Raw genomic sequence first — 13,799 nt, 5'->3', positions numbered from 1 at the left:
ATGGTTGGCCATGGTTCGAATCCCAGACCTGGCAGCTTGCTTTCTCACTTCTCTCTCTCTCTCTGGTCAAATTAAAAAAATAAAATGAAATAAAATAATTCTTTTTAAAATTATTTATTTAATTTAATTTATTATTATTTATTTTGTTTGCTATAGTACACATGCATTTACCAGAGAGAGAAAGAGAGTGAGAAGGAAAGTGAGAAAGCAAGCCAATGCCTTAGTTACCACACCACCTACTGGCCCCAATAAAATAATTAATTTGATTTGACCGGAGAGGGAGAGAACAAGTGAGAAAGCAAGCCACCAGGTCCAGAATTCGAACCGCATGTTGGAGTCCTGCCCCCTTAATCACCGTGCCACCTGCTGGCCCGGCCTCCTTACATTTTACCAAGGAGTTTGTAGCTTAGTTTTGGGCACTGTCAGTTGTTGAGCTAGAGATCACTTCTGACTTGGACTAGAACTAAAGTAAGGAGGGACCAACAGATGGCATAATGGTTATGTCGCTAAACTCTGACATAATAAATTGCTGTCTGAGTCCCGGACTTAGCAGCTTAAAACTCTCACCAGGCGCGTGTGCATGAGTGCTCAAAATCCTGAGAGGAGAATGGAGAAGAGATAGCTGCATGGCTGTCACCCTGGTAGGGGTTGATTTCTTTCTTTCTGCCTCTAGCAAGCACACATGTCCTATAGCAAAAATCTCTTAAAAAAAAGAAGAAGAAGAACCCGGGTAAGGCCTCACTTGCAGGAGTTTGTGGGATCCTTTGTTTTGTTCACCTTGAAGCCTACCAAAAAACAAACAAAACTGGTTTTCCACCCATGGAGCCTGAGCTCATTTCTGTCCATATCTGAGGCAAGTAAATCATTAAGCCTGAATTGTCCTCATTTGTTTCCTTGGAATTGATCATTTTGTGGGTTTTTTTGGTGTGTGTGTTTGTTTTGAAAGACTGTTATCTGTCTCTTTTCTTTTTTTATTCTCCTCTCAGAATTTCAGGCATGTATGCACACACATGCCATCTAGCGTGTTTTCCAAGCTGCTGGATCTAGAGCTAAACCGCAGTTGGCCATGTGGGATTCAGCTGTCTTAACCATGTCACCTGCCTGGCCCATTATTATCTGTTTCTTAGATCAGGGGTTGGCAGTTTTTTTCTGTAAAGGCCATACTGTTTATGTCACAACCACTCAACTCTGCCTTTGTTTGTAGCAAGGCAGTTATAGTTATAGAAAGAACAACACTGTGTTATGATGAAACTGTTGGGTTTTTGCATAGAAGAACGGTAGAAAAATACGACTTTCCTGACAACCCAGTATTTACAAAAGCAACAGCTATATTTGGCTTATAGACCATAGTTTGCTTACCTCTGTATTAGACTGCTGTAATTTCCTTAATTTACTAATCACGCCAGCCAAATCTTGAATACTTACTAAATGTGTTTTTGATATGTTTGAAGATATTTGAAGACAAAGCCCCTGTGCTGTTTCTCTGTACTTAGTTTAAGAGCTATTTACATGGGGCCAACAGATGACATGGTGGTTAAGGTGCTGGACTCCCACATGACCATCCATTGTTCGAGTCCCAGACCTGGCAGCTTGCTTTCTCACTTTTTCTCTCTGTCTGTGGTGAGTATGTGTGCCCTATAGCAAAATTTAATAAAAACCAAAACAATAATAAAGAAAAAAGTTATTCACATGAATGTGTGTATGTTTCCTACCTGAGCTCAGTAAAAGTCTACAACAAATCTGGATCAAAGGAATGCTGGGAACTGGTGATATCTTTTATCTTTTTTGGGGGGGATGGGGGAGGTTTTTGCTATAGGGCGTGTGCACTCACCAGAGAGAGAGAGACAGAGAGAAAGCGAGAAATCACCCCCCAGGGAAGATGGCCACGCTGCAATCCCTTCTCCATTCTCCTCTTGGGACCTTGGGCGCCCAGCGTCAGTTTAAGCTGCCAAGTCCGGGACTTGGACTGCAGTCGACTACATGGAAGTCTAGTGACATAGCCATTATGCTAACTGCTGGTCCCATCTTTTATCTTTATATTAGAAAATAGCTGGGACCAGCAGGTAGCATGATGGTTAAGGGTGCTGGACTCCCATGTGGCCGACTGTGGTTCAAGTCCCACAGCTGATAGCTTGCTTTCTCTCCCTCTTTCTCTCGCTCTCCGTGTCCCTCTCTGGTCAAATTAAAATAAAGTTAAAATAATTTTTTTAAAAAAGAAGAAAGTTTCTCCAGAAACTAGAAAAGCATTCTTTTGGGATTACATCAGCACAGGAGGTCACACGGTTGCCTGGTGTCCCCTGAACATAAAGTGAATTCCAAAAATTAATGCCATTTGAGTGCCAATGTCTTTGTCATCATTGGAATTCTTCAGTAAAGATCAGCTAAGTAATCTTTAGTTTTTGGACCAATTATAGATTTGACAGAGACGTAGAGACAGAAAGCGAGAAATCACCCCCCAGGGGGGATGGTCACGCCGCAGTCCCTTCTCCTCCATTCTCCTCTCGGGATCTTAGGCACGCATGCACTTGCGCCCGGCATGAGTCTTAAGCCACCGGGTCTGGGACGCGAACCGCGGTCGACTACATGGGAGTCCAGCGACATAGCCAGTACGCTAACTGCTGTTTCCCGTGATTTGTCTCTTAAGATTGTAACATTTCTGGGGCAAGTGTTAGTTTTGCTTTTTTTGTCCTTGACCCTACACCAAGTTTCAAATTCAAGTGTATCCCCACACTCTCCCTGGGCTGCTGTTTCAGAATTACTCCTTAGTGAGTTGTTGCCAAACAGGAGGAGTGGCACTAATTCTTAGCTTCTGAATTACAGAAAGAACTGCACTTAGTGGAGCAAGGTGCTCTTAGACTTCTCAGACCCCTCCAGCTCTTTTCTATCATCTAGCCATTTCCTTCAGGCTGACAGCCACCGTATCACAGGAATCTTGAGTACTTTAAGTGTGGTCATGTTGACTTTAGGACTTGTCTTTTTTTTTTTTTTCCCATAGAGTGCATGTGCTTACTAGAGAGACCGTGAGAGGGAAAATGAAAAGTCACCCCCCCATCAACTTGTCCTTTGATCTCATGCCTCCCCACCAGAATTTTGAAGTCATCTCATATTTTAATTCACAAAGCCTTTCTTTCTTTTTTTTTTTTGTTTGGAGAGGTTTTTGCTATAGGTCGCGTGTGCTCGCCAGACAGAGACAGACATAGAGTCAGAAAGCGAGAAATCGCCCCCCAGGGGGGATGGCCACGCCGCAATCCCTTCTCCTCCATTCTCCTCTCGGGATCTTGGACGCGCATGCACACGCGCCCGGCGTGAGTTTAAGCCACCGTGTCCGGGACTCGAACCACAGTCGACTACGTGGGAGTCCAGCGACATAGCCATTATGCTAACTGCTGGCCCCGAGCCTGGTTAATTTTTAAGCCACCAGATCTGGGACTCGAACCACATCCATATGAGAATTCAGCACCTTAACCTGCTGGTCCTGGGATTTGTTTGTTCTTGATCACTGGAGTCCCCATGTACTTTGAAAATTTCAGGAGACGTCCCCCCCCAGGGTTATTTTTATGTTTTATTATTTTTTTAGAGAGAGATTTTTGCTATAGGGCATGTGCTCTCGCTGGAGAGACAGACAGAAAACAAGAAACCATGCCCCCCCACCCCCACAAGGAGGATGGCCATGCTATAATCCCTTCCCCTCCATTTTCTTCTTGGGATTTTGGGCACACATGCACATGCACCAGGTGTGAGTGTCAAGCCGCCAGATCTGGGATTCAAACCATGGTCAACTGCATGGGAATCCAGCAACATAACCATTATGCCATCTGTGGGTCCCAATTTTTCTTTTTGAGAAATTTTTTTGCTATAGGGTGTGTGCACTTGCCAGAGAGACAGATAGTGAGAACTAGTCCCCAAGGGGGATGGCCACACTACAATTCCTTGTCCTCCATCCTCCTCGGGATTTTTGGGCATGTGCACACACACACGCCTAGCATAAGTTTTAAACTACCCAGTCCAGGATTCGAACCATGTCAGCTATGTGGGGGAGTCCAGTGATGTAACTATTATGCCACCTGCTGGTCCCAGAGTTACTTAATTTTTAAAGTTTTCTTTCTTTCTTCATGATAAAGCACATGCATACATGAATCAGGAAGGGGGAGATGTGTACTCATTGGAGGATCTATGATCACTTTTCTTCAATCTATCAAAATATGGGCACTCACACACATTGACCAGGCCAGAGATTCTTTTCTTTTTTTTTTTTAATAATGCAAAGTATTTTATTTTTAAACCTCTCAAGTTTTAAAACAGGTGGTCTAGGTTAAATAATAGAGTTTTCCAAAGCTGAATTTGCTCATTTGGAGCTTAGTTTTTCTAAAAAGCCTGAAATACAAAAACAACTTCCTAAAACTCCTAGTGGGAACACTACTGTTTCAATGATTTGTGACTAGATGAACTTGATCAATCTCGGCTGGTAATAATAGCCCTTTTTTCCCTTGGTAAGGGTTTTAAAAATTTAGAGCAGCTGCAGTTTTCTAGTCTTACACTGACAGTTTCATTCCAAATGTCTCCTGGGAGGCGTAGACCATTTACAGGAATCCATCTTCATCCTTTTCACTTTCATATACTTCAGAGATGGGCATGGACACGCTCACCATGCTGTGTCCATTCACCAATAGGAAGAAGGCTTGATTAGCATTGAATTGTAGGCGCCTTCTAATGATTTTGATGCACTCACTCATGTTGACATGGTCAGGTACCAGGAACTTGGTCTTATCCAAGACGATAAGACGGGAAACTGCCTCTTACCCTTGTACTGCTCTCTTATCACCCATTTTTTGATGGGACGCTGCTCTCAGAAAAGCCGGACATCTTCTATTTTCTGTTCGAAGGTGCGATGCTGCTTGAAGGTCTTCGACACAGCGTGGGAGCTTGGCGGTGGCGGCGGGGTAGAGGGTCCCTACGGCTCTGTGGGTGGCAGCAGCTTCGACTCTCCTAGGCCAGAGATTCTAACTGTGTCATGTGGAATCTGGCTTCTCTTGAGCAGTATATTACCTCTTTGCCACGGAGCCGGCCCCCCTTTTTTTTGTTGTTGTTTTTTCATTCTATACATGAAAGAGACACAGGCACCCCCGAAGTATGATCTGTGCCCTGCTTCAGCCACCACTGGATCATGGGCATGTAAATCCCCAGTATTTTCAGATAACTTTGCAAACAGCAACCCAGAGCCTTCCCATGTAGGTCAGCCTGCCAGAGCATGGCCATTCTACCGCCACCCAGTCTCTTAGTTGACTGCTTATAACTTTTCTTCTATCCATTTATTCCTCTTTTTAAAGGAATTATTTAACTTTATTTATTTGTTTGTTTGTTTATTTTTAATTTGACCAGAGAGGGACAAAGTTGGGGGGGAGGTGAGAAAGCAAGCCACCAGGTCCAGGTCTCTAACCACGGTCGGCCATGTGCCCTTAACCACCATGCCACCTGCCATCCCCATTTATTTATTTATTATTATTATTTTTTCTTTGGAGAGGCTTTTGCCAGAAAGAGAGAGACAGACAGAAAGTGAGAAATCACCCCCCAGGGGGATGACCACGTCGCAATCCCTTCTCCTCCATTCTCCTCTCGGTATCTTCGGCATATACACACGTGCCCGTCGTGAGTTTAAGCTGCTGGGTCTGGGACTCGAACCGCAGTCGACTACATGGGAGTAGAGCGACATAGCCATTACACTAACTGCTGGTCCCTACTTATTTCTTTTCTTACCCGTTTAAAATTCAGAATCATTTCAGTCTGGGCATAGCCTTTCTTTCATCCCCTTTAGACATCTGTATCAGGAACTTAATAGTTTTTTTAAAAAAAAAAAAACAGGCTATGGATTTCAGAATATGATGTAGTTTCCTGATACTTCCTCTGTAGAGTGGAACCAACAAAATCTATACAGTAAAGTTGCCTCTAGTGTTGTCCAAAGGTCCAGGTTACACATAATCATTCCCCTTAGTAGCATCTCGTCTTAAAGGAACCCCTACCCATTTCTCCTTTACAACTCTGAAAGAGAAAATGTCTCTGGGCAGATCAACAAGTTTTGCTGTGTTTCTTGAGAAGCTGATGTGGTTGTATGGTATGGCCAACAGCAAAGGGCTGGGCTGGTTCACATTTCACCCTTCCTGATTTTTAAAATTTTGCCAGAGGGCATGTGTGCTGTGTGTGTATGAAAGAATGTGTGCGCACGCGTGAACAACCCTGCTGGAGTGTGGTCACAGCACAACTCTTTGCTCCATTTCTCTATTCTGTCAACATTTGGGGCACAGATGCTCAGCATGTTTTTCAGGCTTCCAGAGCGAGGATTCAAACAGTAGATGACCACATTGGATCCAGTTTCTTCTTCACAGCACTTAACAACTATGCTGGGCCGGCCTAGCATGGGCTTTGAATGCTTGAATACATTTTGAATGCTTGAAAAAAGAAGACTGGAGGGGCCAGCCAGTGTTGTGGTGGTTGAGGGGCTGGACTCTCACATGACTAATCACAGTTTGAGTCCCGGACCCGGTGGCTTGAAACTCATGCTGGGCATGTCCGAGTGTGTCCAAATCCCAGGAGGAGAAGGGATTGCAGCATGTCCATCCCCTCTAGGGACGATTTTTCACTTTCTCTCACTATCTCTCTCCAACGAGTACACGTGGTCTATGGCAAAAACATTAAAAAAAAAAAAAATTTTAGAGAAAAGAGATGTTTTAGCCCAGAATTTGTTATCAGTAGGAAGGAAGCTTAAAACTGTATTGTAGATGGGACCAACAATTGGCATAATGGCTATGTCGCTGGACTCCCACGTAGTCGACTGCAGTTCAAGTCCCGGACCCGGTGGCTTAAACTCACGCCGGGCACGTGTGTGTGCGTGCGTGCGTGCCCAAGATCCCAAGAAGAGAATGGAGGAGAAGGGATTGCCGCGTGGCCATCCCCCCTGGGGAGCGATTTCTTGCTTCCTGTCTCTCTGTCTCTGTCTGTCTGGCGAGTGCACGCGCCCTATAGCAAAAACCTCTCCACAAAAAGAAAAAAACTATCGCAGAGAACCATATTCTTTTTTTTCTTTCTTTCTTTTTTGGTGAGGATTTTTTTTTTCCGCTATAGTGCGCTTGCATTCGCCAGACAGACAGAGAGACATAGAGACAGAAAGCGAGAAATCACCCCCCAGGGGGGATGGTCACGCCGCAATCCCTTCTCCTCTATTCTCCTCTCGGGATCTTGGGCACGCACGCACACGCGCCCGGAGTGAGTTTTAAGCCACTGGGTCCGGGACGCGAACCGCGGTCAACTACGTGGGAGTCCAGCGACATAGCCATTACGCTAACTGCTGGTTCCCGAGAACTGTATTCTATAAAACATTTAGAAAAGCTGAATAAGATATAACATGTTTTTTGTTTAGTGTTTCTTTGTACTTTGTCAGAGGGTGGATACATTTGCCAGAGAAAGGCACCCCACACCCCCGCACATGGGATATTGCACTGCAATCCCTTTTCCTTCATATCTTCCTCCTTTGGGTTTTTTTCCTTCTTTTTTTTTTTTTGTAGAGAGATTTTTGCTGTAGGATGTGTGTACTTGCTAAAGAGACACAGAAAGAAATAGAAGGCAAGAAAACACTCTCCAGGGGAAATGGCTACACTGCAGTCCTTTCTCCATTCTCCTCTTGGGATTTTCAGCATGCACACACATGTGCCCGGCATGAGTTTTGTTTGTTTGTTTGTTTTAAAGAATTCTTTATTTATTTATTTTAATTTGACCAAGGAGGTAAAAAGAGAGAACAAGCCGCCATGTCCAGGACTTGAACTATGGTCAGCCATGTGGGAGTCCAGCACCCTTAACCACCACAACACCTGCCGGCACCACTGGCATGAATTTTAAGTTGCCAAATCCAGGACTTGAACCATGGTTGACTATGTGGGAGTCCACTGACGTAGCCATTATGCCATCTGTTGGTTCCAGGATTCTTATTTTTAAAGAATTATTTTTACTTTATTAATTATTACTATTATTTTTCAGTTTGCAACAGGGCATGTGTGCTCACCAGAGAGAGAGAGAGAGAGAGAGAGTGAGTGAGAAAGCAAGCCATCAGGTTTGGGACTCAAACCATAATCACCATGCCACTTGCTGGGTCTTTTTTTTTTTTTTTTTTTTTTTTAATTTTATTTATTTTAATTGACTAAAGAGAGGGGGGAGAGAGAGAGAAAGTAAGAAACCAAGCCATCAGGTCCAGGATTTGAACCATGGTCAGCCCTGTGGGTGTGTCCAGTGCCCTAACCACCACACCACCTGCTGGTCCCCCTTGTTTTGTTTTTAAAGAATTACTCATGGTCAGAATTTCTCTCTGGTCAAATTAAATGAATGAATAAATAAACTTAAATTAATCTTTTTTTTGTTTGTTTTTTTGAGAGGGAAAATGAGCAAGAAGCCGCCAGGTCCCAGATTCAGATTGTGGTCAGCTCTGTGGGAATCCAGCACCTTAACCACCATGACACCTGCTGGCTCCTTCATGATTGCTTTTTTTTGGGGGGGTGGGGGTTGCTATAAGGCACGTGGGCTCACCAGAAAGACAGAGACAGAGAAACAGAAGCAAGACATCACCCCCCAGGGAGGTTGGCCACGCTGCATTCTCTTCTCCATTCTCCTCAGGATCTTGGGCACACACGCACATGTGCCCAGCATGAGTTTAAGCTACCGGGTCTGGGACACGAACCGTGGTGGACTACATGGGAGTCCAGCGACATAGCCATTATGCTAACTGCTGGTCCCTCCTTCATGTTTTTATTGAGGTATAAAATCATTTGATAAAATGTACAAATCTTGGGGACCAGCAGGTGGCATGGTGGTTAAGGCACTGGACACTCGCACATGGCTGACCATAGTTTGAATCCTGGACCTGGTAGCTTGCTTTCTCACTTTCTCTCTCTTTCTCTGTGTCTCTCTCTGGTCAAATTAAAAAATAAATGAATGAATAAATAAAATTAAATAATTCTTTTAAAAAAGTACTAATCTTAAGCATTAGGTTGATGTGTTTAAATGCATGTACACCTGTGTAGTAACCACCCAGACAAAAGTATAAAACATTATCAGAACTCTAGAATATTCCTTTATGTCCCTTCTAGTGTGTGTGTGTGTGTGTGTGTGTGTGTGTGCGTGTGTGCGTGCACGCACGCACACATGCATTTTATTTTGCTGGCATGTGTGGTCTTTAGAGAGAGAAAAGTTGAACTATACACAAGAAAGTATGGCCATGCTGCATTTTCTTCTTCATTCTCAGAATTTTGGGCGTGCACACACGGGTACCCGACATGATTTTCAAGCCACCAGGTCTGGGTTCAAACTGGAAGGTTAGCCATGTGGGATTCAGCCACCTTAACCTCTGTGCCATCTGCTAGCCTTCTGGAGTGTTTTTAATATCAGTAAAAGAATATATTCAGATATGGCAGATACTAGAGATATTACGCAAGAAAGAGAAGCCTGCAGTTAGACTACCTTCGTGAAAGAAACTGGCCCATTAGTTCCCATCTAGGAGGTAGTTTAGATTTTTGGTATGAACAGCTATAGCACCTCAAATATATATATATTTAATATTTTATTTAACTTTATTTTAATTTGACCAGAGAGAGAGTGAAGGGGGTGGAGTGAGAAAGCAAGCCACCAGGTCTAGGATTCAAACCGCAGTCAGCCATGTGGGAGTCCAGTGTTCTTATCCACCACTTGCCAGCTCCAATATTTTTGTCTTTCTTGAGGTCAGAGACTTAATATGAGGGGACCTCAAAAAATTCATGGGAAAATGGAGTTAAAGCATTAGATTTTTTTGACATGAAAATCTTAAAATCCATGCTTTTAAAAACTTCTCAAGTTTTGGAACCAGCCGTTGGCATAATGGCTATGTCACTGGATCCTATGTAGTCGACCATGGTTCAAGTCCTGGACCCGGTGGCTTAAACTCACGTGGCGCGTGTGCATGTGTGCCCAAGAGGAGAAGAGGAGAAGGGGATTGTACGTGCCCTATAACAAAACCTCTCAAAAACATTTTTCTTCTTAAACTTTTCTCATAGGGCACATGCGCTCACCAGAGAGATACAGAAAGAAGCAAATTGCTAAATCACCCTCCAAGGGAGATGGCCATCCTGAAGTCTCTTTGTCATTCTCCTCTCGGGGTGTTTGGGCACGTATGCACATGCACTGGGACTGATTTTCAAGCCACAACTCAAACTGCGTGGTTGGCCATATGAAATCCAGCACCTTAACCACCAACCATGTCACCTGCTGACCCCCATTCATAATTTTTTTATATTTATTTTCCATGAACTTTTTAAAGCCCCCCTACCCCCCGTTATTCTGGGTTAAGCTACCAAAATAGCACTTTAATATGACAAATATTTAACAGACAGTACAAATAAATATGATGGGAGAAACAAGTGCTACATTTGATGTAATTCACTTGAACATAGCAAGTAAGTAGCAGCACAAAAGCATTGCTTCCAGAAACATGTTCAGTGTGCCTGTGTTTATGGGTAGGTGGAGAGTCAAGAGTTTTTTTGGTTTTTTTTTAAGGTTTTTGCTATAGGGCGCTTGTGCTCATGAGAAAGACAGAGACAGACAGAGATAGAAAGCAAATCACCCCCCAGGGGACATCGCCACGCTGCAATCCCTTCTCCATTCACTTCTCAGGATCTTGGGGACGCATGCACACACGCCTGACGTGAGTGTAAGCCACTGGGTCTGGCACTCGAACCATAGTCAACTACATGGGAATCCAGCGACATCGCCATTACACTAACTGCTGGTCCCCCGAGTCACAAGTTTTTAACAGCTATAATTGAGGATAATTCACTAATAGTCACATGTTATAGAGCTGTTATTAAGCTTAGCCTTTTCAAAGTTTTTGCTCTAAGGTACATGTGCTTACTTGCCTTAGATACCACGGGAAAATGAGAAATCATCCCTTCTCCAGTTTTCTCTCAAGAGACATGAATCCATTGTGATATTCAAGCCCTGGGTCCTGGACTCAAACTGCAGTTGGCTGTGTGGGATTCAGTGCCTTTACCTCCATGTCTACCCACTGGCCCAAGCATAGTTTCCTACAACTGTAAGATTTAAAGGAGGGGGGGGAGGAACAAGTGAGAGAAAGTCTGAAAACTAGACATAAGGATAAAGGAATAAATATTTTAGATTATTTTTACTAGCAAATGAAACTTTACTTTGTCCCAGTCTTTTCCCCAAAGAGTACATGAAATTCTTGCCTTGTCATAGTTGGCCTGCTTAGATGTCAGGAACTTTGAGTTGTACAATTGCTGGAGATAGACAGAACCCTGGTGCTAAAAACCTGTAGGAACTAGATCTGTGTGCAAGGATGGGCATGCCGTGTCGTCCTTCCCTCTCCCCTTTACACCATCTGTCTCAGTCTTCATAGTGTTGGCAGAAAAAGCTGCTATATTTTCTCACCTTCTGTATTTTATCCCTTGTCTCTCTATTACACCCTTGTTTCTGTCTTTTTTGCTGTGTCCTATGACCCACACAACTACTTTAGGCCTTTGTGCTTTCTCTGTAAGGTCACACGTTGTAAAGGAGGCCTTGGACCTGGGCTTGAGTTTGCTTTGGCCTAGAGATATTCTTGGGTAATCCTGGCACATAATCGAAAGTTCAAGATACAGTAGAAATTCTGTAAGTGGGCTTTGGAGCCAGATAGTTCTGGGCTGAAATCCAGCTCTGCCATTGGGTTTGTGACCTTGGGTAGGTTAAGTATCCCTTATCCCAAAATGTTGGGGACCAGAAATGTTTCAAATTTTACATTTTTCAGGGTTTTTTTTTTTTTTTTTTTTTGGAATGTTTTTGCCTTAGGGTATATGCTCTCAATGGAGAGAGAGAGACAGAAGTAATGAGACAGAAAGTGAGAAATCACTCCCCAGGGCGTATGGCCACGTTGTAATCCCTTCTCCATTCTCCCAGGATCTTGAACACACACACACACACCCGTGCCTGGTATGAATTTAAAGCCTCCGGGTTTGGTACTTGAAGTGTAGTTGGCCATGTAGGGAGTATGGTGACATAACCCCTATGCCATCTGCTGGTCCCAGATTTTGAATTTCATATGTATAATGAGATACCATGGGGAGGAGACCCAAGTCTGTTTTTTTCTGGGGGGGGAGAGGTTTTTGCTATAGTGCACGTACGCACGCCGAAAAGACAGAGACAGAAAGCGAGAAATCACCCACCCATGGGGCATGGCCACGCTGCAGTCTCTTCTCCATTCTCCTCTCGGGATCTTGGGCATGCATGCACACGTGCCCGGCGTGAGTTTAAGCCACTGGGTCTGGCACCCAAATCATGGTCAAGGGAGTCCAGGGACATAGCCATTACGCCAACTGCTCGTCCCAAGTCTTTTTTTTTTTTTTTTTTATGATTAGTTATTTAGGTTCTTGGCAAAAAATTTAGAACACCAATTTGTTAGGATAAACTCCATATATAAGGGCAAACATGGATCGTAAGTAGCCCCGGAGCTGAGGGAAAATTTGATTTTGCAAGTCCACAGTTTTCTGTTCAACCTTGCACTGCTCTGAAATCTTGTATTTCTTCTCTGCATTGAAGATTTCACCTTCCTGGTGTATGAGCTTCCATAGCTTCTTTTTCTTGGTGTAATGACTGGTAAGGTGTTTTGGGATTTTTTTACTTTGCTAATATCAATTTTCGTGGAGGGGCGATGACAAATTTCTGGTGTGTTCTACGCAGTGGAACTCGATTGAGGACCAGCGGTCCAGTTACAAGTAGTAAGCTGCTTTAAGAAAACCACTTTCTTGTCAGGAGGATGATCAGAATGGTCCCAGGAGTGATGCTAGCTCACAGCTTTCTCACATGCTGACTGAAGGATTTTTTACCGTTGCTCAACAGCTTTTGAGGCACATCTTTAGTAGGATAATACCTAGGCATTTTTCAAATTTTAGCCACCTGGGTACCACCATTCTTGTCTCCACCAACTTGTTTTATGACAGTGGCAAGAACTTCCTCTTTCTCTTCAATCCTGGATTTAGTGGCTGAGTATTTCTTCTTGTACATGGCCTTCCTGGAATACATGGCAGATTGGGGGTATCTGCTGATGCCCTGGAGTAGGACCAGGTTTTGGCTACAATGAGGCTTCCCCTTCTTGCGCTTATTTTTTAGCCTTGAGGATACCCTTTTTAACCTTGCCACTGGCATCAGCTTTCTTGGCTTCAGGTTTCTTTCTTTTCTTTCTCCATTTTTTTTTTTTTTTGTTATAAAGAATTGTTTTATTGGGGACCAGCAGTTAGCGTAATGGCCATGTCACTGGACTCCCATGTAGTCGACCACGGTTCACATCCCGGACCTGGTGGCTTAAAACTCACGCTGGGCGCGTGTGCGTGCGTGCCCAAGATCCCGGGAGGAGAATGGAGGAGAAGGGATTGCAGCGTGACCATCCCCCCCAGGGGGTGATTTCTCGCTTTCTTGTCTCTCTGTCTCTGTCTGTCTGACAAGCACACGCGCCCTATAGCGAAAACCTCTCAAAAAAAAAAAAAAGAAAAGAATTGTTTTATTTACATTTATTTCTTTTAATTCAACCAGAGAAGGACAGCGAGAGTGAGAGCAAGAGAGAAAGAAAGTGAGAAAGCAAGCCACCAGGTCCAGGACTCAAACCAAGATTGGCCACGTGGGAGGGAGTCCAGCACCCTTAACCACCATGCCACCTGCTGGTCCCTTGGTTTCAGATTTCTTCTTAGTATCCTGCTTTTCAGCTTTTTTTTTTTTTTTTTTTTTTTTTTTTTTTTTTTTTG

General features: G+C 43.8%; 1 protein-coding gene and 1 pseudogene across 1 annotated transcript in view; one reads left to right on the top strand and one right to left on the bottom strand.

Annotated features, from left to right (window-relative positions):
• Positions 1-13,799, top strand: part of CRK (CRK proto-oncogene, adaptor protein) — a gene marked incomplete at its 5' end in the record, with an annotated part of 51,418 nt that overhangs the window by 32,762 nt on the left and 4,857 nt on the right. The gene's annotated exons all lie outside the window — the stretch shown is intronic.
• Positions 4,318-11,065, bottom strand: LOC102482819 (microtubule-associated proteins 1A/1B light chain 3B pseudogene; annotated as a pseudogene).

The sequence above is a fragment of the Tupaia chinensis genome, unplaced genomic scaffold (assembly GCF_000334495.1).
Source record: "Tupaia chinensis unplaced genomic scaffold, TupChi_1.0 Scaffold144899_1, whole genome shotgun sequence".
Lineage (NCBI taxonomy): Eukaryota > Metazoa > Chordata > Mammalia > Scandentia > Tupaiidae > Tupaia > Tupaia belangeri.
Note: the sequence above shows the minus strand (reverse complement) of the source record. Positions and strands in the feature narration are given on the sequence as shown.